The sequence below is a fragment of the Neomonachus schauinslandi genome, chromosome 7 (genome assembly GCF_002201575.2).
Source record: "Neomonachus schauinslandi chromosome 7, ASM220157v2, whole genome shotgun sequence".
Classification (NCBI taxonomy): Eukaryota; Metazoa; Chordata; class Mammalia; order Carnivora; family Phocidae; genus Neomonachus; species Neomonachus schauinslandi.
The window spans coordinates 84,763,846-84,786,726 of record NC_058409.1 but is presented as its reverse complement, the minus strand read 5'-3'; the positions used below and the strand labels follow the sequence as shown (position 1 = coordinate 84,786,726).

At 38.4% G+C, this 22,881-nt stretch overlaps 1 long non-coding RNA gene across 1 annotated transcript in view; it reads left to right on the top strand.

Moving 5' to 3' along the window:
• Nucleotides 1-2,796: 2,796 nt before the first annotated feature.
• Nucleotides 2,797-22,881, top strand: part of LOC110588586 — a 103,500-nt gene continuing 83,415 nt past the window's right edge. Inside the window, exon 1 of the long non-coding RNA XR_002480816.1 lies at nt 2,797-2,823. This is a non-coding gene — a long non-coding RNA (uncharacterized LOC110588586). The remainder of the gene's footprint in view (nt 2,824-22,881) is intronic.

Sequence of the window (22,881 nt, the reverse complement as noted above, 5' to 3'; positions counted from 1 at the left end):
TTGACAAAAACCGTAATAAGGCTCGGAGAAGCATAGGGCTTGCTAAGAAGGAAAAGAAACTGTTTTATAATGTAAAGGTTTACACATTCTCATATTTCAGATTCTCTGGGGGTTACTGCCCTGCTTTCCATGGACTCCTGACAATCAGTGATGGTCTCCTGGAGACAAAGAATTCAAGCTGAGAAGTAGACAAATTTTTCTACAGTATGATATCAAGAAATTTCATATCAAGCTCCTGATACAGACCCTCAAATCACATCAATTACTCTTCTGAGTTTAGTATGACCAGGGTCTGTATGAGCCTGTCACATATAGGAGAATGACATATTATTCAGTTTGGTCATGAAATCAACTTAAGCATCACAGTGAAAATTACCTTAAACCTTTTTTTCCCCTTAATTTCTATGCCCACTGTGGGACTCAAACTCACAACCCTGAGATCAAGAGTTGCGTGCCCTACCAACTGAGCCAGCTGCGCACCCCTGCTTTAAAATTTATTAAATCTTCAGTTGCATTCCATATGAATGTACCTTGTGCTTAGGGACAGTGTTGTTTTGAAATTTCTTTAAATTCTAGAATCACATTTAATGTGGTGAGATGCTCACACTATGAGAGGTATATTGAGGGAAGAGCATTTTACATTTCCCAGATTAGTTTCCATTTGGGGTGTGAATGGGAATGTGGGGCAAAGATGTATACATTTTTTATTATAACACACACATTATTACATTTATATAATTCCTTCTTTTTGGTAGGGCAAGTATAGAACTATATTAGACGCAGCTGAAGGTACCAAGAATATCTAGGAACTTGATCTCAAGGGACATACAATTCTACTCCGGAGGCAATTAAATAGTAATGTAAGAAGTAAATGGCAGAACAGAGGTCTCATGGTGATCTTGCACCATCTCTTGGTTCTGGATCATTCACCGTGGCTTCATTCTTAGGTTTCATGTATTGGAAATATGTCTACCATTATTCCAGGTCTGTATCTTCCCAGGTTTTGCCCAATAGAACAGAGTTTGTCTTTGTCAGCAGTTCTAAAACATCTCCTTGGATCTCATTAGATTGGATTGGTTTCACGTGCCCATCCTAAACTCATCATCACCTTAAATGTTAAGAGGAGGGAGATAGAATATAATTCTTTGATTATGCTTTAATTCTGGCTTACCTCTGGAGACAGGGCTGGAGTTAACTTTGCTATAAGCACTTAGACAGAATGAGGAAGTTGTTTCCCAGAAGAAAATCGGGGGAATGCATCTCGAAAAAGGTGAATGGATATTGGGAAGAGAAATGAATTCTTTAAAAAGTTTAAAATGTTGGAAATTTCTGGGCAGGAGAATGATATTCCAGGAGGTACGTTGTAAAGCCTTAGACAATTGGTAAAAGGAAGGTGGGATGGGAGGGGGAAGTCAGATTAAAGAAGCAAAGGGCTAAACTGGATGGGATCAAATTCAAAGGACAAGTTCGGATTGCACCTTGGGTCATGCTGAGAATGACATGGATAAAGCACTGAATTCAGAAGCAGGCAATGAGGAGTGAGTTAACTTTTGGGGCCCTGTTCAAATTTTGGTGCAAAGTTGTTTTTTTGTTTTTGTTTTTTTAAGATTTATTTATTTATTTGAGAGAGAGAGCCGGGGGAGGAGTAGAGGGAGAGGATGAGAGAGAGAGAGAATCTCCAGCAGACTCCCCGCTGAGCACGGAGCAAGATCCCATGGCCTTGAGATCATGACCTGAGTGGAAATCAAGAGTTGGATGCTTAACCGACTGAGCCACCCAGGCGCCCCAGTGCAAAGTTGTTTCGTATTCATCCTTCAGCCCTAGACCCTTTCCCTTCTGGAGTATTCACAAAAGGCCTGAGACTTTAAGAGTAGTTCACCAGAAGAGTTGGCATCTAGGTCAAAGGTTTTACTTAAGTATGATAAAAAAAATTTGCAATGATTATTAATAGAGGGGTAGTGGTTGTATCTTGGTCTTTTACACTTTCCTGTTTTTTTCCTGAGTAGGGTAACTATTTGAAAACCATGTAGAACAAGGACAAAATTAGGTCCCCAAAGGATCACTGGAGCTTTCTCCTGTTTTTTGCAACACAAAATAAGATTAATTGGAAAGTGACAGAATCGAAGATACGTTTCACTTGCTTTAAGCAAAGGCCAGCTTTAATATAGAGCATTTATATCTTTCATCCTGAAAACAATTATGAGCTGATTTATATATTACAGGATTCAATTGCTGCTTAAAACCACTAAATTATCCCATTGAATTCCTACAGAGCTCCTTAAAAAATGTGTAAGAGACAAAAACAAGAACATTTCACATTTTTAAACGTACGTTATCAGGTAAAACTGTTAATTTTTTGGCAAGGTCTGTATTATTTCATTTAGAAGTATATATGATTATTATGTTGGAATTGGCAGCAACTTGGACTGAGGCCTTTTATTAAAAAAATTAAGAATGGAAGCTTCTTTTCTATGAGAGTGTTGGTTGGTCTTGCATTTGTTTTGGAGATCTAATAGCTACCGTATGTTAGGCCTGTTAAATGAATGATGTAATTTAGGCTGCCTGTTGTCCTGCCAACTGCTGCATGCTGCCCCCTCACTTTTAGCATGTATTACTTCAATATGTTCATATATCACCCAGCAGTAGCTCCTTATACAATCATCTTAGTCCTTGGGCCTTTAACCCCATCCATCATCATATATAGTCTCTGTCTCCTTCCTTTCAGAATTGAAACTAATGAAAAATAATGGTAAACCTTGGCAAAGAGTATGCTTGCAGGATAATAATCAACCCAGTATTCTGGCTCATGGATAGAAAACCAAGGTGAGTGTTGATGCTTAAGACAAGAGCATCATGTATGATTAAGATAACTCAAACTTCCCCACGACAGGAAAGACAGAAAAATGTTCTCTCTTTTATGAAACAGTAGATAGTACATTTCTTCACCCACGTGAGCAGGACAACAGAGTAAGAATGATCAGAGCAACAAGACTAACATGTTATATATTATATGCCCTTTGCTTGTGCCCCCTCTGATGGCCCCTCTCCAGGAAGACAGTAAGTTCGATCTGAGTATCTCAGATATTTATGTAGCTATAACCCATATATTTTCCATTTTACAAATGGGAAAACAGACGGCTAAAATTGATTAATGACTTGTTTCAAGTTGCCATTTATGTATCAGTGTTCAGTAAAAGGAAATTTATGCATATTAAAAAAATTACATTGGGAAAAACCCATTATCAATGATTCTATAAATTTAATTGCCATCTACTTCTTACTAGCCTCAATTCACTGTGCTACAATTATCTAAGGCCTGTATTTACTAGCATTTTCTAGGAAGTCCATTAGTGGGACTTCTTTCAGCATTTTCCAGGAATCCTAGCATTGCCACTGTGAGCTTCAAAGACTTACATCTTTGTAATATGTCTTATGTATTCAAACGTTAGGACTACTTATTTTAACTCAATACCCTAATATACTTTCAATATGGCAGATTTCTTTTTGCCACCTTGTATCTTCATGTATTTCAATGCCTATGGTTTTTTTTTTCTTTAAACCTAGGATTGGAGAGATAATTTTCTTTAATTTACACCTTGCAGCATGGTCCAGCAGGACCTAAAATTAATCCCTTCCTTTATGGGGAGTGCATAACAGTTGTACTCTTATGTAACCTGTTGGCTCCCACTTGTCATCTTAATGAACTTCCTCATTTCCCACTGTTTTACAATCTGTCCTTTTGGCATCTTAAAACTTCCTGCACTCTTCTTCCTTTGGTGAGTGTATTAGTTTCCTAGGGCTGCCATAACAAAGTACCACAGACTGAGTGGATTAAGCAACAGAAATTTATTTTCTTACAGTTTTGGAGACTAGAAGTCTGAGATAAGGTGTGATCAGGATTGCTTCCTTCTGAGGGCCTTGCGGAAAGGTTCTGTTCCAGGCCTCTCTCTGTGGCTTTTGGATGGTTATCTTCTTCCTGTTTCTTCACATCATCTTTCCTCTGTATTCATGTTTATGGCCACATTTCCTCTTATAAAGACACCAGTCATATTGGATTAGGGCCCATCCTAATGACCTCACTTTAATGTAATTACTTCTGTAAAGTAATTTTTTTAGGGGGGTGTGGACACAATTCAGCCCATAAGGGTGGGAAAGAAGACACAGAAATATTTAGTGTTACATGGCATTTCTGGGGTATCGAGATTCCATGGATCGCAAAAATATGGATCTTAATTATCAGGGAAGAAACATGGATAGGTTGCATAGTGATATTAGTTTTCTAGAGGTCAAAATGCTAACCTGATAAGACTTGCACTCCACCCCCACCCCCTACATGTCAAGAAAGCAATGCAGGCTGAGTTAGCAAGTGTATAGAGAATAAAAATCCTAAAACAGAAAGGGGGAAAGAGAGCCTCCAGAGCTTTGCATGCCAAATGGCAATGGAAATCAGATATTCTTTTTAATCATGTAGGGGTATTTCCATTCAGGTTACAACATATACGTGTAAGCCAACACTCACCCATCCCAAAATTTCAGGATGGTATTGTATTGCATATATGCTATTTCACGGGAGTCAACAATGTAAGTTCTCTATAGTTTTCAAGTCTTTAAATGTAGGAAGAAATCTCCAAATAATTATGAAAGATTGTATAATAATTCCAAATTTGTCAAACAGTCAAAACCTATTTCTCTGGAGTCATTATAAAAAATAGAACTATGAAAAACATCACATATTACTAAAAGGCAGAAGATATCAGAAGCTCTGTAAATAGCTTTTGACTTTCAATGCCATTATTTTCTTCTTGGAACCCTAAGTTGTGATTGTATTAGAGATCTAAATTTTTTTTCATCACGACCTAGTGAAAATGACTTACAGGTAAGTTGGTGAGTGGTTAAATTCTAGAGATGAGAAGTTAGCCTGGGGATTTTTACCAGATCAAATCTATGTCTGTCTGCTCTGATTGCTGGGCTTCTAGGTTAATTCTGGGGACAGCCCAAGGAGTAAGGACCTGTATGGGGGCAGTAAAGTGTGGAAGGAAGATGTCCTAGCCTCTTCCTCCATGGAAACTGACCTGGCCTCTTAAAAGTGTTGCTCTGAATTAACAATGCCAGACCAGGATCTGTTATGAGTTGGACCTACTTCTCCCAGTGATCACATTCAGAGGAGGTTACAAGGAGGGAAATGGGGGCACCAAGTAGCTCTGCTCAGCTGCTTCTACCAAAGGTTCTCAAAAAGTCTGGCATGTTGTGTACTCATACTTAAAATGCTCCTTAAAAGCATACATTTCTTTTAAAGTTTTTAAAAAGATTTATACATTTATTTGAGAGAGAGAGAGCAGGAGCAGGAGGGTCAGAGGGAGAAGGAGAGAGAATCTGAAGCAGACTCCATGCTGTGTGTGGAGTCTGACTCGGGGCTTGATCTCACGACCTTTAGATCATGACCTGAGCTGAAACCAAGAGTCGAATGTTTAACTGACTGCATCACCTAGATGCCTCAAAAGCATACATTTCTTTATTCTGCCCATTTTGCTTCATTAATTCTAGAGAAGGATTACATTACATTGAAGTGTTTTTAGCAAGGTCTTAGAATTCCAGTATTAACCTGCTTGCTATTCTTTAAAAGTCACAGTTTTGGAGTTACATTTGAAATAGGGTGAGTTTACCCTAGAAACAATAGGGATTACTGTCAAGTGTTTTCCTTGTAAATGGAGTTTTCTTGAGCTATTATAAAGGGCAGTGCTCACTAATATGCTTAAGTCTACAAATTGCTGTTTTACTAATGGGTAAAAATTGGACGACTTATCCTTTTTCTCAGAAAGTATTAGTGATTTCCTGTGGGAGGAAAGAAGTGGGAGAAAAGCCTTCCTACACTCTTTAACAGTTTCCTATGTTATTTTCTGTGGCCTAAAGAGAGATGCATCCTGTTCTCCTTTCCCAATTTATCACTTCCTCACTTATACTCAATCCCCACACACCCACAGGGACCAATTCTCACTTCTACTGGTTTATTGTGCAGTTCATTTATTTCTATAATCCTTTCAAATGACTCAAAAAAGTGGATGTGTATGTATGCTTAGAGGTGTCATCTCACTTGTTTTTAAATTATAGCATCAAATGGAATTTTAATCAACCTTCCAGGTCAGTTAAATAAAAAGTTTGGGTATAAACCAAGAGTTAAAGTTACTCTTGTATATTGAGTTTTCAATAATGGGAGAAGATTATAACTGTAAATGATAATTCTTCATCTTGCCGTTTAGGGAATAGAATGATCTAAAAGCTCTCTCCTGTCAGTTTTATCTGTGACATGAGCAGATCAATTCAATGTGTACATTCTGCAGATTCTCAAGAGTCTTTGCTCAAAGGAAGGGCTGGTCTCATGTGTGTGTGTTCTGTCAGTTCTGGGTAGAGTGGTAGTGGATATCCTGAACTCTTATATTGACATTTCTGGTTGGGCTTCCCTCCCTCCCTCCCTCCCTTCCTCCCTCCCTCCCTCCCTCCCTCCCTTCCTTCCTTCCTTCCTTCCTTCCTCTCTCTTTCTTTTTCTTTAAAGCAAGTTAGACATATGCTGGAGTCAGTGGCTCTGTTAGGTTATATAGTTTGAGAGGAGAATTGGTAGGATTTAGAAGGGGTTTTTTATGAAAGCCTTAGGGGAAGTGTCTGGTTATTTTTTGGAGCAGGGACTAAATAAATTAGCCAGAAGGTGGTTGGAAAAACAGGCATTTATTCCTCTGGATGTTTATATGAGGGCAGAGGGCTGAAAGCAAAAAATTTACAGGCATCTTGATTGATCTGGGAGCCAATTGGAGAGTGTTGCTAAGGATAGACCATTTTTGATAAATGGTAACCATCCTCAAGAGGATAAAAACAGGAAGATAGGAGACCAAACTTCTTTCCTTTTTATGGAACCAATCAATACTTATATCACAACGAATGAAGTCATTCAAAGAGAGGATTCCAAAGACATGTACAAATACATTTCCAAAAAAGAAAGGGGCTCAGTTTAGAAGCAAGAACATTTAATATCTTTGCTGGTTAAGAGGTCAGGGATGTATCCCTAAGTTAACTAAATTATCAGTGTTGCTTTCTGTGTAAAATGACTTAGCCTGGTAAAAAATTACTTCCTAAGAGGGATGAGGAAAAGGACATAAATAATGACTGAGAGAGGCTTTTGAAAAGTGGGGGTGAAGCTAGTGTAATCCATTAGAAATTTATTAATAATTTATTAGATTCAAAATATATCTGTTCTTTTTTCTCTGTAAGTGGGCTAAGGACCCACTATGTTGCTTGGACTGTGAGAAGAATTTATTGAAATCTGACATAGTTTCAATCAAATAAAAAGATGTTTTAGTCAAATGAAAGGTGCCTAGAAAAATGGGACTAGGGTGAGGGCTGACTGTGTAATCCAGAGCCAGAGCCCTGGAGACCATCTGGAAAAATAAAGGAGTGAGTACAGGTTAGTACAGGGCAGCCTGAGAGCCAAGGAGGGAGACTTGGAGTCTAATGGGAGATGCTATTCCTTGCTCTCGGGCCTGGATGAGGGCTAAGATTCCAGGCCTGGAGCCATTAAGTCTCTACGTAGGATGCAAAGTCTATAAATGATGGACTGAAACTTGGGCAATCTGAATATTTGAAGGATAGATGTGGGAGGCCCCACAACATAAGAACAAAGTGCCAAGAAACTACAATGATTTTTTGGCAAAAAGGGGTGACCATGCAACCCAAGCCTGACAATAAAATAATGAAGTCAACCCAATGGATCTAATGGCTGTGTGACCTACATGTGTGTTCAACAAGACTGGGAGTCAGGAGGTGGGTCTGGCATCCAATGTCTCCATGATTGGGACGGGGTCATATCCCATGCTTAGCTGAGAAGGAATCCCAGGAAGTAAGCATGGAAACTGCATCACTCCTTTCCTGTCATGCTTCTCTGGAATCTGGGGGCATGGCCATTTTGTTATAATTCTTGAAACTGGAATTTCATCAGGATTATATTTGTTAAGACTTGTCAATTTTTACCTGTAGTGAAAAACTGTTGGAAAGAAAAAAGTGTCATTTGCGTGTTTCAGAGACAGGCAATATGGGAGAAACTGGGTGGGAGAGGGTGTGTATATTGAACTCTAGGAAGAATCAGGGGACCAGAAGTGTCTGTAGCAGTGACTGTCAATGTGGGGTTGAGGTATTTTGCCCCAGAACATTTGACAGTATATGGAGAATTTTTTTATCGTTGGGACTGTAAGAGAGATGCTATTGACATCTAGTGGGGAGAGGCCAGGGATGTTACTAAACATCCTACAATGCACAGGAGCCCCCACCCCAACAAAAATTATTGCTTCAATATGACAAAAGTGCAGATGTCAGGAAACCCTGGAGGAGAGGCAAGTAGATGGTTCAGCTGAAACAAGGGTGAGGGGTGGGTCTTACCACCAGGCCTGGCTCAGGAAAGGGTGGACTGAGACCCCGTGGGTGGGAAACTGCTAGAAAGCATATGGTGTCCACAGGGCAGGAGGGGAGTGGGGTGGAATGGAGTGGGGAGTATTTGGAGAGACGTCTTTCATTCCTTAATAAATGTATCTGGAGGAGATGCTAACATTTGTTACTTTAAAGGGGGAGTTAATTTTCTCCCAGTTCCTTGTCTAAAGGGATCTGGGGTCAAAACATGTCTTGCCTACTTGTGCTCATTTTTTGCCATTGAGCCAGAAGGAGGAAATTGGATCTACTTTCTCTTTTATGTCCCCTCTACTGTGAGAAAAATCTTTGCTTGACATGGCTGCTTCCTTGAGCTATCATCTGGTTTTCTGTTTCCCTTAATGGCCAGTGAGGGGCTTATATTTTGTGCCTCCATCTTCTCACACAGCCTATCCTGCCTGTTACTCCAGGGAGTCTACCCAGTGAAAGCTCATCAGTGCCCTCCATCTTGCTCTACCCAGAGTCTTTTAATAGTCCTTATTCTGGGGGCACCTGGGTGGCTCAGTACATTAAGTAGCCAACTCTTGATCTCCGCTCAGGTCTTGATCTCAGGGTTGTGAGTTCAGGCTATGTATATATAGTCCTTATCCTGTCTGCCCCTCTCTAGCTGTCAACACCTTTGTCGGCACTTTTCTTGAATTTTTTTTTCCTCCTTTAGTTTTCTAGATCTTTCTGGCTCTCTTTTTCATCCCGAAATCTTTCTCTTGCCCCTTTTCTAGCTCAGTGCCTATGCCTGGTCTTCGTAGCTATAGCCTCTGTCCTACTTTCTTTAATATATTTTGCTGGTGATGTCACCTCTTCACACTCCTCCATCAGCTCACTGTGGATGAGTTGTAATTTTTTTCTCTTGGGTCATCAGTTCTGTTTTCTCTCTTAAGTTATAGACCCTTAGTGCCAACCTTTACTTCCATACTGTAATCTCAGATGTTTGAATACAAAGCTGATCATATTCTTTGTCATCAATTAGGAAGTTACATGATGCCTTTAAGATGTCACCAGGGTAAAACTCCTCTGACATATCCCTGATTCGCTTCTTTGGTGCCTAGCCTTCCCTGTACCTCCTGAATCAGCTTTGCTCAAGGCTTTGGATTTTGGCTCCAGGGAGAATCATTTTTTCCTGGTAGAGTGAGCATTCATTACTCACTGTCTTCTTTATCCACCAAGATTCCAGTTTACTGACCCTATACCTGCCTCATTTCACCCACACCAAGTATATTATAGATGAAATTTCCACTTTAATTAGCTTGGATTTCAGAGTCTCCCACTAACACAACTCTTATAAAGTCAATCATTTCCTTTTTTTTAAAGATTATTTATTTATTTATTTGTCAGGGGGAGAGAGAGCGCGCACAAGCAGGGGGAGTGGCAGGCAGAGGGAGAAGCAGTTTCCCCACTGAGCAAGGAACCCGATGTGGGACTCGATCCCAGGACCCTGGGATCATGACCTGAGCTGAAGGCAGACACTTAACCGACTGAGCTACCCAGCCACCCCTATACATTCATTCTTTATCCTTCCACTTAAACTTTGCTACGCTCTCTCTCCTATGTAATATTGGTATTTAGGCAAGAGTCTTTATTTCCTTGGGGCAATGAGTAGAAGCTATGGAAATTTCTGGCTTGGAGGTAGAAGCCAGTGGGCAAAATTTGTGGGGAGCAAGGAGGGTTTTTGGAACTTTTAAAATCACATGATGCTGGCAGCTGCCACAGGTAAGCTTGACCCTGGCATACTTAGTGCCTCTTCTGCTTAGAGCTTCCTGCTTCATATGGCAATTACCACCCTACAGAGCAGGAACAGTGGGGTCTTGAGAGCCTGTCGCTAAGAGTGAAAGAAAATGGGATGGAGAGAAGTAGAAGGAAATTAAACTGACTTCCAGGGTTTCCTTGTTCTAGCTATCATGCAAATAATTTAATAAGCCTGATGTGCTATACTTTAAATACAGTTTTGAAAATTTGCATGAAATGAATTTTTGCAAATAAAGTGCTATTTCAGATGTACTGTTTAAAATTCACTCTGGTAAATTTCATTAGGTTGGAACGACTGCTTAAAGAATAATCACACTTTTATTTCATAGAAGCTATGCCTTTTACTATCAGATTTGTTTGCATTTATTCCACATTTGATTTTGTAATCACACATTCAGGAAAATAATTTCTTTTCTGCCACTGGTCAATAGCTATATTAAAACTGCTTACCTGAGGCTGGCCCAAAGAGAATAAAAAAATCTGATCTTTCTTCAGCTTGCTTTCTCTGTGTCAAAAGCCAGGATGAGCAATGTAAGCTAAAATAGTACTCTAGCCCAAATCAGGCACACTACACCAAGTCCTTAGCAGATTTTCATTTCTCTTTGTGCTGTTACATTTTATTCTTTTGTCATCCAGACTTTTCTTTTTTACTCAGAGAAAATAAAATTATTGGAGGTTTTTTCTGTTTGTTTTTGTTGTTGTTTTTTACATTTCTAAAGGTGAAAAAGGGAAATTACTGTGGTATGTGGTGTATTTAGGTTACACTAGGTAGGCATTGACTTCGGTGTTTGATTAATTCACAAAGGAGGATATGAACAAGGTCAGAATTCATATGATTCGGGAAGACATACAATTTCTGTTTTTCCTACTATTTTAGTTATATTTCCTGAAACATTACCTTTGGGAGAAAAATCAAGCTAGGACTTACTAGTCATTGACAATGATGAGTATTCCCTAGAGTTGGCAGAAAAGCTTAGTAAAAATATCTAAAACACCCATAGTAATTCAGTTTAACTGAAATCTTTACTTTATAGAACTTCAGACTAGATCCTTTTGTTTCTGTGGGTTGGTATTTGGCAGAAAAAAAGCCCACCACATTTCATCCAACAATGCAAAAATTAGAGGGCTTTTTGATTTGTTTGTTTTCTATTTCTGTGGCACACCGCTGTTGGAGATAACATTTTATCCAACTTGAAGAGTGCTATTTATAAGACAGGTGAAATTCTATTACTGCCAATTTATGGAAGTGTGAATTTCGTAATGGCAAAAGCAAAGCCGAATGTAGCCAGCAGGTAGCCCTGTTTTCTGATTGTTTCATCTTGCAGAAAATGTCACCAAAAGTATAATTTGCTCTTTTGCTTAGAAATTATATGGTGTGCCTAGGTAAAGTCCACAGAGTACAACATTAGGGCTTTAAATAAATCTCCAGGGCTTGAGGAAAAGGTGAAAGGAAATTCCATGTTGCATTCAAAATCATCAGGATTTGTTTATTCCTCTATTTTGAAATTAATATGGTACTAGCAGATCTTCAGTTGCATAACAGACATATCAGTTATTTTCACACGGGATTTTTTTTTCTAATATAAAAAATCCAACCCCCAGTTTCAGAACTGTCCTCTTCAGGCCTACATGAAAAGATCTGTGGGTAATTATTTACCAAGTACTGACAGATTTCCACATTTTTCTCCCACATAGTCCATTCTTCTTATGGGACCCCAAGTAGTTTCTAAGAATTTAAATCAGATCATAGCATCCTGCTTAAAAATCCTTCAATGGTTTTTTGTCCCATTCAACTTAGAATAAGATACATACTCCATACCATGAGCCATAATACTCTATACTCTGAGCCATAATACATATACTCTAAAAGTTCTTACTCATTTTGGTCTCAGCACCTCTTTACACTCCTAAACATTGTTGAGGATCCTCAAAAGACTTTGTTTATGTGAGGTATAGCTATTTATACTTATTAGAAATTGAAACACAATTTTAAAAATATTTATTAATTCATTTAAAAACAATAATACATAATGCACAACATTTTAATGAAAAATAACTATTTTTCAAAACAAAAATTATTGAAAAGAATGGTGTTGCTTTACAGTTTTGCAAATTTCTTTAATGTTTGGCTTAAAAGAAGGTAGCTGGATCCTCGTATCTACCTTTTTATTTAATTTATTGCAATAGCACTTATACTTTGCCTTGAATGCAAAGGCCCACTTCACTCTGGTCCCTGCAGAGAGGTCTTCCTTTTCAGCTCACTGATGCAGTCACCCTGTGTCCCATTACTTTGTTTTACTTTTTCCATAGTTTCTAAAATTATGCAAAATCATATTATCTATGTCTGTGTTTATTATCCATCTCTACCCACTCAGTTATAAGCTGTACTTAGGTAAGGACCTTGTTTGTATTATAAACCACTGTGTAATAGTTTTCAGTTGTTGCTTAACAAATTAACCCCATACATAGCAGCTTAAAACAGCATACATTTATTATCTTACAATTTCTGTGGGTTGGGAATTTGTGTGTGGCTTAGCTGGGTGGCTTTGGTTCAAGATCTCTCCCGAGTTGGACTGAAGGAGGTCTCAAGCTCACTCCTATGGTGGTTGGCGTGCCTAGATGATCTACTTCCAACCTAATTCATGTGGGCTAGGGCTGCCTCCCTACATGGCAGGTGGCTTTCCCTAGGATGACTGATCAGAGAGAGAGAGAAAGAGAGAGAGAGAATCCAAGACAGAAGCTCCAGTATTTTCATAATCTCTTCTTGGAAGTGATACCTAATCACTTTTGCCATTTCCGTTCATTAGAAGGGAGTCACTAGGTCTGGCCTATACTCAAGGGGAGGGGATTACACAGAATGAGTAACAGGGGGCAGGGATTACCAGGGGCTGAGAGGCTCTTACCATCAACTGCATCCTCAGGGTCTAGGCATAATATCCAGTATGGTACATAATAGGTACTCAGTAAATACTTGTTTAATGAGCATTGTGTCCATAAAGTACTCAGTAATATACTTGTTGCCAGAGGATTTAGCTTTGTTTTCTGAGCAGAAGGGGGATTATTTACTTTATACAGCTTTTAAGATCCATGCTATTATTCATGGCTCCTCTAGTGTATTGTATTATTTAGGTAGTTGGTATAAGCCTACATAGAAAGAAAACCATTAATTTCTTCTGTGGGATAAGAAGACTTGTTGATGGTGCCTTCTGGGGCTTCAAGTGAGAAACTGGGTGAATATATCAGTTTGGAGCTGTGATGTATTCTTGCCCATTAATACCCCTTTTGCCCATTCTTCTTCTTATATAAAATTTTTATTAATAGAGAGATTGTGCTCTTATAGGGCCATTGCTCTCTCCTGGTATCTTTGTTTGGCTTCTCTAGGACAAGGAACACATTGAGTTGTCTGGTTGGCCATATTTGTTCTAAGATGCAGTAATTCCAAATTCATTGACTTTATCCATGGACAATTGTAATCATTTTTCTAAATAAATGTACTAGGCTTAATTAATTTACCACATAGAACTGCCTTAGAGTATCTTCATGTATCTCTATACTGTAGTACTATTTTAGGTCTTTGGAAGGGAATTATAGCTAATCTTCACTTTTAGTCATGGTATAATAACATTGTTTTTAAACTTGTTTCCAGAGCTATGTATATTGGTCACATGTTAGTATGAGTCAGCCTTTAAAATTGTTTTTATGACACTTAACTGGGACAATGACAACAAGGTTATGGTAATTTCAACTAAAAGTGAGAATGGAGAAATACTTTTATAGAATTAGATAGGCCTGGGCGGGATGTCTGGTCAATGAAGGGGTGACCTAAGGTCAATCTGAGCCTGAAAAAATGCGAGTTTTTAAATCAGTCAAGGAAAAAGAGGCTGGAGTATTCCAGAGGCCAAATGCATTGATTTTACTGTTTTTCGTAGGATTTTTCAAGTGCCGATGACATCCATGGGTGTCAGAGATGGAGATTTTCTCCAGCAAGGTTCTAGTGAGGACGGGGTCATCCTTCAAGTTTCCTCTAAGTGCCCTGAGATGGAGCAATGTGGTTAAAGTACACAGATTCTGGTGTCACACAGATTTGGGTTTAGATCTCTGCCCTGTCATTCTCAACTGTAAGGGAAGGAATAATTCCTATACCTTAGGATTGTTGTAAAGATTTTGTGGGAAAGTACATGTGAAACAAATGCCTGACATTTATGCTCCATGTTCAATATTTGTAGCTCTCTTTCCTCAGCTGAAATTTGGCAGAACTCAGAACATGGGAACACCAGGCAGTGTCCCAGTGGTTTGCTGGGTTTCAAACGTACTTCTTTTGGTCCCCATGGCAGAGCAGCAGCCTTGCTCCTCAGGTATATAGGGTCAGTTACCTCCACCAATATGGTGATTCCTTTCTCTGCCTGTTTTCACAGTCTCGGTGGTAGTCAAAGCTTCAGGTTCAGGGGAATCCTTATGGCATCTCTGGAACCAAGTATCCAGTAGGTAATAAGGTTGAGGGGACAGAAAGCACAAATTCTGCAAATAGGTCACAGGAATAATGGCGGGAGAGGCCAGTCCTACTGGCCTGGCCACCTGTTTCCCTGAAGAGTATATTCCAGTTATGGGCAGCATAACCTTCTACACTGATCAATGCATATAGCTACATCTGGAAGGACAGTCCCCCGACCTCACACGGTGTCTTTCTGGAACTGGCACCTTAGCTGAGCCTTTAATAAGCCATTACATTGTTCTGTTAGTCTGTGTTCATGTGCCCGCTCTTGTATCTCCTTCACGGTAAGATATTGCTTTGAATCCATTGGGAATTCTGTAAGCTCTCAGATGGCTTGTTTTATCTTGGCCACAGCACCAGAACCCCCCATGGTGAGATGAGGGACAGCCTGCACCTGTGTCCTTTGCTTACCACAGCAGTGACTGTGGTCAAAGTTGGGTCAAGAGAATGTGAGGCAGGACATGGGAAGTGTAAAATATACAGTATGTGCCGTTTTGTAACTTGCGTATTTCCTTGAATAAATCTGTTCGTGGGTTATTTTATTGTTTTTATTTGGTTAACCTGATCTTTATTTATCATTTCTACTCATTTTTTTAAATTCATTAACCTCTGATGTTATGTTTATTATTTGATCTCTTTTGCTTTTCATGGGTTTATTTTGCTTGCCTTTTCTAATTTCCTGAATGTAATGCTTAGATTCTTTTTAATTAGCTATATAAATATTTGAGGCCATAGGTTTTCTTTATTTGCTATAAGATAGTGTTTTTATTATTATTTTCTAAAAAAGATTTTTTTTTTTTGTAATTTTGGTTTTCGTTTCCTCTTTGACCCAAGAGTTGTTTTAACAGAGAGGTTTTTTTCTTAACCTTTTATTTTGGAGTAGTATCTCGCTTTCAAAGAAGTTACAAAAATAGTCAAAGAACCAACCATGTTAACGTTTTATCACATTTGCTTTATCATTCTGTCTCTCTTCAAGTGCATGCACACACACAGACACACATTATTCCCTTTTCTGAATCAACTAAAAGTGAGTTACAGGCAAGATGTGCTATTTCCCCTATATAATTTAGTATGCAGCTTCTAAAAAAAACCACAATACCGCTTAGGTAATCACTGTATAACCATCTAAATGAGAAGATTAACACTGATGCAATTTTATCATCTAATCCAGAGACCTTATTTAAATTTTGCTAATTGTCCCAATGGATGACCTTTCTAACAAGTGAATTCAGGACCCAATCCAGGATCATATGTTGCTTTTAGTTTTTCTGTCTCTTTATTTAGTCTAGAGTTGTCTATAAATATTTTCTTGTTTTTTATGACCTTGACATTTTAGGAGAGTACAGGCCAATTGTGTTGTTGCTGTTTTTGTTGATTGTCCCTCAATTTAGGAGTCTGATGTTTCCTCATTATTAAATTCCATTTATGCATTTTTGACAGGAATATTACACAGGTGCTTTGTTCTGCTCAGTGCATCATATCAGGAGCCATCCAATGTCAATTTGTCCCATTGTTGGTGATGTTAAATGGAATCATTTGGTTAAGGTTTCCTTATTGTAAAGGTTCAGTTTTCTTTATCGTAAAGTACTAATTTTTAACCCCTTTGTAATTAGTAAGTACTTTGTGGGGGGAGATGCGTTGAGATTATGTAAATATCATGTTTCTCAGCAACTTTCTCCTCTTAGTTTTAGCATCCACTGTTGATGTTTACGTGATTCAATTATTACTGCCATGGCTGCAGTTTTTAATCCCATCATTCTTTTTGTATTTATTCTAAATAACCATATTATTATATATTGCCCTTCCTCCCTCCCTTTCCTCCTTATTCCCTTTCCTTCCTTCCTATCAGCATGACATATGGATTGTTCTTATTCAACGAATTAAAACCCATTACTATCATTATTTATTTTGATGCTCAAATTGATGTAGTTTGGCCAGTAAAAACTTTAAGATGTTCTGTGCCCTTTTGACAAGAACTCATCAATTTTTAAAAATCGGTTTTATTTCCTGGCATAGTATTTGGGAGATAGATCCAGAAGCCTGATCTGACTCAGGTTCAGTCCCTTTGGTAAGACTCTAATTGGTGTTTGGAAAGACCATGGGGGTGGGGGGGCACATTATGTCTGGTTGTCTCTATTTTTGTGGTGTGAGTACTCTCTTAATTCACTGAGTTCACAAAATAATGGTATAGTGCATAATAAAAAGGTAGGATATGAAATAATGAATTAGTTCCCTAATAATCTCTGAAGGTGACTAATGATTACTTTTTAGTACCTTATGAATTTATGGATTTAAATATATTTGGCAGATTTCAGCCCATTGCTATTATTATCTTTATTGAAGCTCAAATTGTCCATCTTTGGCAGATGGAGGCCTCTCTAAGTTGATTCTTGAGTGCTTCTGACATAAGCTTAATAATCATTGATAGCTTCCTCCCCTCTGGCATGACAAAATATTCTAGATTTATTTTACGTATTTCCTCTCTAGTCCTGGAATCAGTCCTTTTTCTGAGATAGTGTCTCAGATGGCTTGTTTTATCTTGGCCATCCGAAGATAAAACAAGCCATCTGAGAAAATTTTTAAAAGGTATTTTTAAAAAATTATCACCACCCCTCAAGAGAAAATTAAAATTAAATTAATATATCCTTAATTAAAGAAATCAAATATTAAGAGATAAGATTTTATCTTTTTTTTAGGTAGAGTTGAGCTTTGGAAGACCACAAACCACTGTAATATAAATTTTTTTTTCATCCCCCCCCAAACCAACTTTCTCTTCCTTGGTGGTGGTGGGGGGTGATATCACCCTACTGAGGGCATGCTCTAAAAAGCCCTGGTTTGGGCACCTGGGTGGCTCAGTTGGTTAAGCGACTGCCTTCGGCTCAGGTCATGATCCTGGAGTCCCGGGATCGAGTCCCACATCGGGCTCCCTGCTCGGCGGGGAGTCTGCTTCTCCCTCTGACCCTCCTCCCTCTCATGCTCTCTGTATCTCATTCTCTCTGTCTCAAATAAATAAATAAAATCTTAAAAAAAAAAAAAGCCCTGGTTTATTTTAGTGGAAATGATATTTCAAGACCCCAATCTGAGCACTATGGATACCTCAGTACTGTACGATTTTTACTTAGCTTCTTTTCTACTACACTTGCATCTCCTTTCTTCCATGCTGAACGTCCCATAATTACCCCCCTTGCTTTATTCCACAATGTACCACAACAAACTCATAATAGCAATGCTAATGATATTACCAACAATGACTACTCCAAACAGTTAAAAATTTGCTCTGCATATGCTCTTCTTACTCTCCCTCCCCCTTCCCAGTGTTGTCTGAGCTCACAGTCATCAAGTACTATACTCTGTCCCTTTAATCCTCATTTAGTTGTAGTTCTACATGAAACTACTTTTTTAAAGATTTTATTTATTTATTATTTGAGAGAGAGAGAGAGAGAACATGGGGGGGGGTAGGAGAGGGAGAAGCAGATTCCCCACTGAGTTGGGAGCCTGATGCTGGACTTGATCCTGGGAAACCAGGATCATGACCTGAGCTGAAGGCAGACACTTTACCAGCTGAGCCATCCAGGTGCCCCTACATGAAACTATTTAATGCTTAAATAAAACTTATTTAATGTCTTATGGTAATCTCCCTCTGACTAGTCAGGTTGTCTGAAGCTTGTTCTCTAGTGGATTCCTCAGGAGGGCTCATGGGAACACTAGTCCCTAACTTTTTGCACATTGATATCAATTGCTCTTTACGTTTGAAAGTCAGTTTGGGCTAGGTGAAATCTTTGGCTTACATTTTCTTTCTTAGAATGTCTTAACTATGTATGTTAACTGCATTTTCTTGTGGCATAAAACAGTAATAGAAGATGATAATTAATTAGATGCATGTCTACATTTCTTTATAAGTTCTTGCTCACTTTTTTTTAAATGCCCAAAGGACGTTTCTCTTTTTCTTCAAAGTCCAATCATTTTATAGGCATATGTCTTATTATTGATAATTGTGAGTCTCAATATATAGTTTCAGGGAAATTTTAAGGGAGGTTTTATTGAATTTACAGTTTTTGGCAAATGTTCTCAAACCTTGCTTAGGTTTTCTTTTTTTCCAGAGGCTCCTATTATCAGTATTGGGTCGTTTTTGTTTATGCTCAGTATTTGTCACTGTCTCATAAATCCTTTTTAACTTTGTCTTTGTTCCTTTTTAATTTATGTCTTCATTCCTTTTTAATTTTTAATATACTATTTCTTTTCACCTTACAATTCTCTTCAGGCATTATGTATTACGTTTATTTGCTTTTTTGCTCCTCCTATTTATTCCTCATTACTGAAATGGTTTTTGCTTGTTCTGTTTATTCTTCATTATTGAAATGGTTTTTCAAAAACTTATTTCTGATTCTTTTATGAGTACTATCACTACATTTCTGAGCTTCTTTTTTCTGATTTTGATGTTGTTTTTTTCATATCTTGTACCATGTCTTAATATCTGTTTGCTCATTTTGAGGTAGTTTTGGTCTGATATGTGGGCACATCTTTTGGCATGCTTTCATTATTGGAGTGTTTTTCTGCTCCTCATTCTCTTTTTTTCTTATAATAAGGTATGATATTTTACCTCAATCCTTATCTTTCCAAATTTTATGAGAAGCTAGTTTTTCTCAACTTTCAGGAGGTATGGCTCAGGATAGTATTTCTAGCTTCACATAGTTCCTCTTGGGTTATTTTTAGGTAGCATTAAGTAATATGGTGGCTTGCTTTCTGAGATCTCCTGGCTTCTTCCCATAAGCCTTTTCTCCTTTGTCTCAATTGTCACTATCCTGCTCAATTTGATCTCTCCCAGCGTGTCCTCTGTCTTAGAGGTGAGCTGATCTCTTCTAGAAGTTCATAGACAGCTTCGCCTCTTTCAAGTTTACTGGATACCACATTCCCTCACCTGTTTTTAGATTTAGAAACTGCCAGTTTTAGCTTCCATTCTCAAGTCAGTCTGCAGTGCTTTCCAATGAATAGTTATTGGCTTTTGGGGGCTCTCCCATCTTCAGGTTCCTCATCTATTCAGGATATTTTGCTTCTCACACAGTTGCTGATTAAAGAGCTTTTAAAGACAAAAGGAGAAAGACTTTTAAAAGGGGCAAAAATAAGTATAAAACCCAGTTAATCCTTATTTAGAGGTATTCATTTCTCTATCCAGAGAAGGTTATCACTTAAAATTTTTCTTTTCTTTTTTTTAAAGATTTTATTTATTTATTTGAGAGAAAGAGAGCATGAGCAGGGGGAGGGATGGAGGGAGTGGGAGAGGGACAAGCAGACTCCCTGCTGAGTGTGGAGCCCATCGCTGGGCTCCATCCCAGGACCCTGAGATTGTGACCTGAGCCAAAGTCAAATGCTTAACAACTAAGCCACCCAGGCGCCCCATCACTATTTTTCAAAGCATGGCCTAATTATATTTGTTTTAACAAAATAAGCTAATCAAAAATGTGAGTAAGAGTTTTCCCTTATTTGGTTTTGAAAGAAAAATGTGTTTTTAAAATGTAAAGGCCAACTTGCTATTTTCTTTTCATTCTTTTTGGAGAAATATGTCTTACTAGTTGAATTTATAAAATTAATTAATTTATCCTTATTTCAGCAATAGGTTATTTGAGCCAGGATTTTAGACTGGACATATAAATACTTTTCATGGTTTATTTGTCCTTCCATTCTTTAATGATGCCTAATTTCCAGCTAAGTTATTCTCATATTCTATTGCTTCTCATATTATTAAGCCAAGAAAATGATTTTGTGATGAAGACATATTTATTAATTGGCACTGAAAGAATATATGTGCTGCAAGGACCAAAATTCCAAGGAGAATTATGAAAACTGTTGAATGACCCAAGGAACATCATAGATTTAGGGAAGAGAAATTCTATAAAGAAGAATAGGACAAAAGATAAGAAGATAAGAAGAGAGGAAAGGAAAAATATGGGAGAAGAAATTGTGGAGGTCATTCCAGAGTAGAATGATACTCTACTCTGTATCACAGAGTACAATGGTATTGTACTCTGTGGTATCTGTGGTACAAAACTAGAATGCCATTGTAAACTTCTGTATTTCTCTTCCACAATAAAACACAATGCACACACACACACTACACACCCCCCCCCCCCCCCCCCCCCCCCCCCCCCCGGAATGACCCTTCAGTTTCAAATCCACATTTAGATATAGTTTTGGTATATATTTCTCTTTTCTTTCTTTTTTTTTTTTAAAGTAGGCTTCGTGCCCAGTGTGGAACCCAGTGTGGGGCTTGAGCTCATGGCCCTGGTGATCAAGACCTGAACTGAGATCAAGAATGGGACACTTAACCAACTGAACCACCCAGGCGCCCCTGGCATGTATTTCTGTGGGAAAAATTTTTTTTTTTAAGATTTTATTTATTTTTTGACAGAGAGAGACACAGCGAGAGAGGGAACACAGCAGGGGGAGTGGGAGAGGGAAAAGCAGGCTTCCTGCTGAGCAGGGAGCCCGATGCGGGGCTCGATCCCAGGACCCTGGGATCATGACCTGAGCTGAAGGCAGATGCTTAACCAACTGAGCCACCCAGGCGCCCCTCTGTGGGAAAATTTTGAGTGGGAAAAAGAAGTAAAAGAAAACTTTTGGCTATATTGTAGATTGTCTACTGGGATTTAGGGACACTACTTAGAATCCTATTTTTACACAATCACTGTTCCTGTTAATCAGGTCTTCTCAACTAAGAGACTAATGGGGTTTTCAATATTTGCATTTTTATATCCATTGACTTATAGCTATTTATTATATTCAAAATCAAGGCCCTGAGAAGTCTAATGTCTGTGTAGTGATAATGACTAGATCTTAGGATGAGTCTTTTGAACAACGTCATAGAAACCAAACTTGTTAAAAGGCAAGCTTAAACTTTGAGATCACAAGTCTGTATCAATAAGTACGCTTTGCTTGCAGGTAAGAAAACTGAGGTAATGGGGCACCTGGGTGGCTCGGTCAGCTGAGTGTCCAACTCTTGATTTTGGCTCAGGTCATGATCACAAGGTTGTGAAATCGAACCCTGAGTTGGGTTTCACACTTAGCAGGGAGTCTGCTTGAGGTTCTCTCTCTCCCTCTGCCCCTCCCCCTGTTCTCTCTCACTCAAATAAATAAATAAATCTTTAAAAATAAATACATAAAAGTAAATCTGTAAAACACTTGAACACTCTTAAAACACTTTAATCTACCTTACTCCCAACATTATATTTCAGTGAGATTAACCCAGGAGTCTTCTTAAGTTCTGTATTTAAAAGAAGGAGGAAAACATACTGGAATTATAGTTACATTGTGGGTTAACTGAATTCATTTAGGGTGACTCTTTTCTTTGTTTAGTAAGTATACATTTTCTCTTTACTTGGTACTATTCACAAGATGCTTTCAGAAGTGGAGGTATGACATTTTTATATTTTACCCCTTTTTTATTTTTTCCACTATAAGTGAGAAGAAGTGATTGGCTTTTATGTGTAACCTAGAGCAATTTATTATACTTTATTCTCCTCATTGTATACACAAGGCATGGTCTGCTGTGGCCACTGCATCAAATATCTTGATGGTTCTATATATGACCTTTCTTAAATTGAAAACATGGGTTAGTGGTTATCTGGAAGAATTCTTTCTGATCATCTAAACTTGGGCTGAAAAAGTAAGGTGTACATATAGGGAATTTTTCTACCAAATATTGTTATAGTACAAAATTTAGTATTTATTCTATAACAAAGGGCAATAAGAAACTGTTGTATCTTCTTTATTTTTCTAGGACAGATTTTCTCCAAGCTCCTGCTGGTGGACTGCCAAGAAATTCAATCTCAATCATTACTTTTTCCCTGCCGTCCTGATCATCCAAAGGTTTTAAGGCTCCTCCACAGACCAAAACATTATGTTCCTCAATCTTTAGTCCTGAATGCTCATTTCCTAAGCGACACAGCATCATTGTCACGTCTCTACCAAGAGTGGGCCTAAGATTTTTCCCCAAGGTGCCCATAAACATGATTCTTAGTATTCTATGTCTATTACTCTTCCACAGTCATCTTTAAGACCTATCTGAGGGCTAGTCACCTTTTGGGGAGAGGATGTATGGGTACATCTATGTGGAGCTGAGCTGTGGTCCCTCAACTCTGTAAGAGAAGCTCTTTACCTCTTCCTCCCCCTACCTGAAAGCCCTC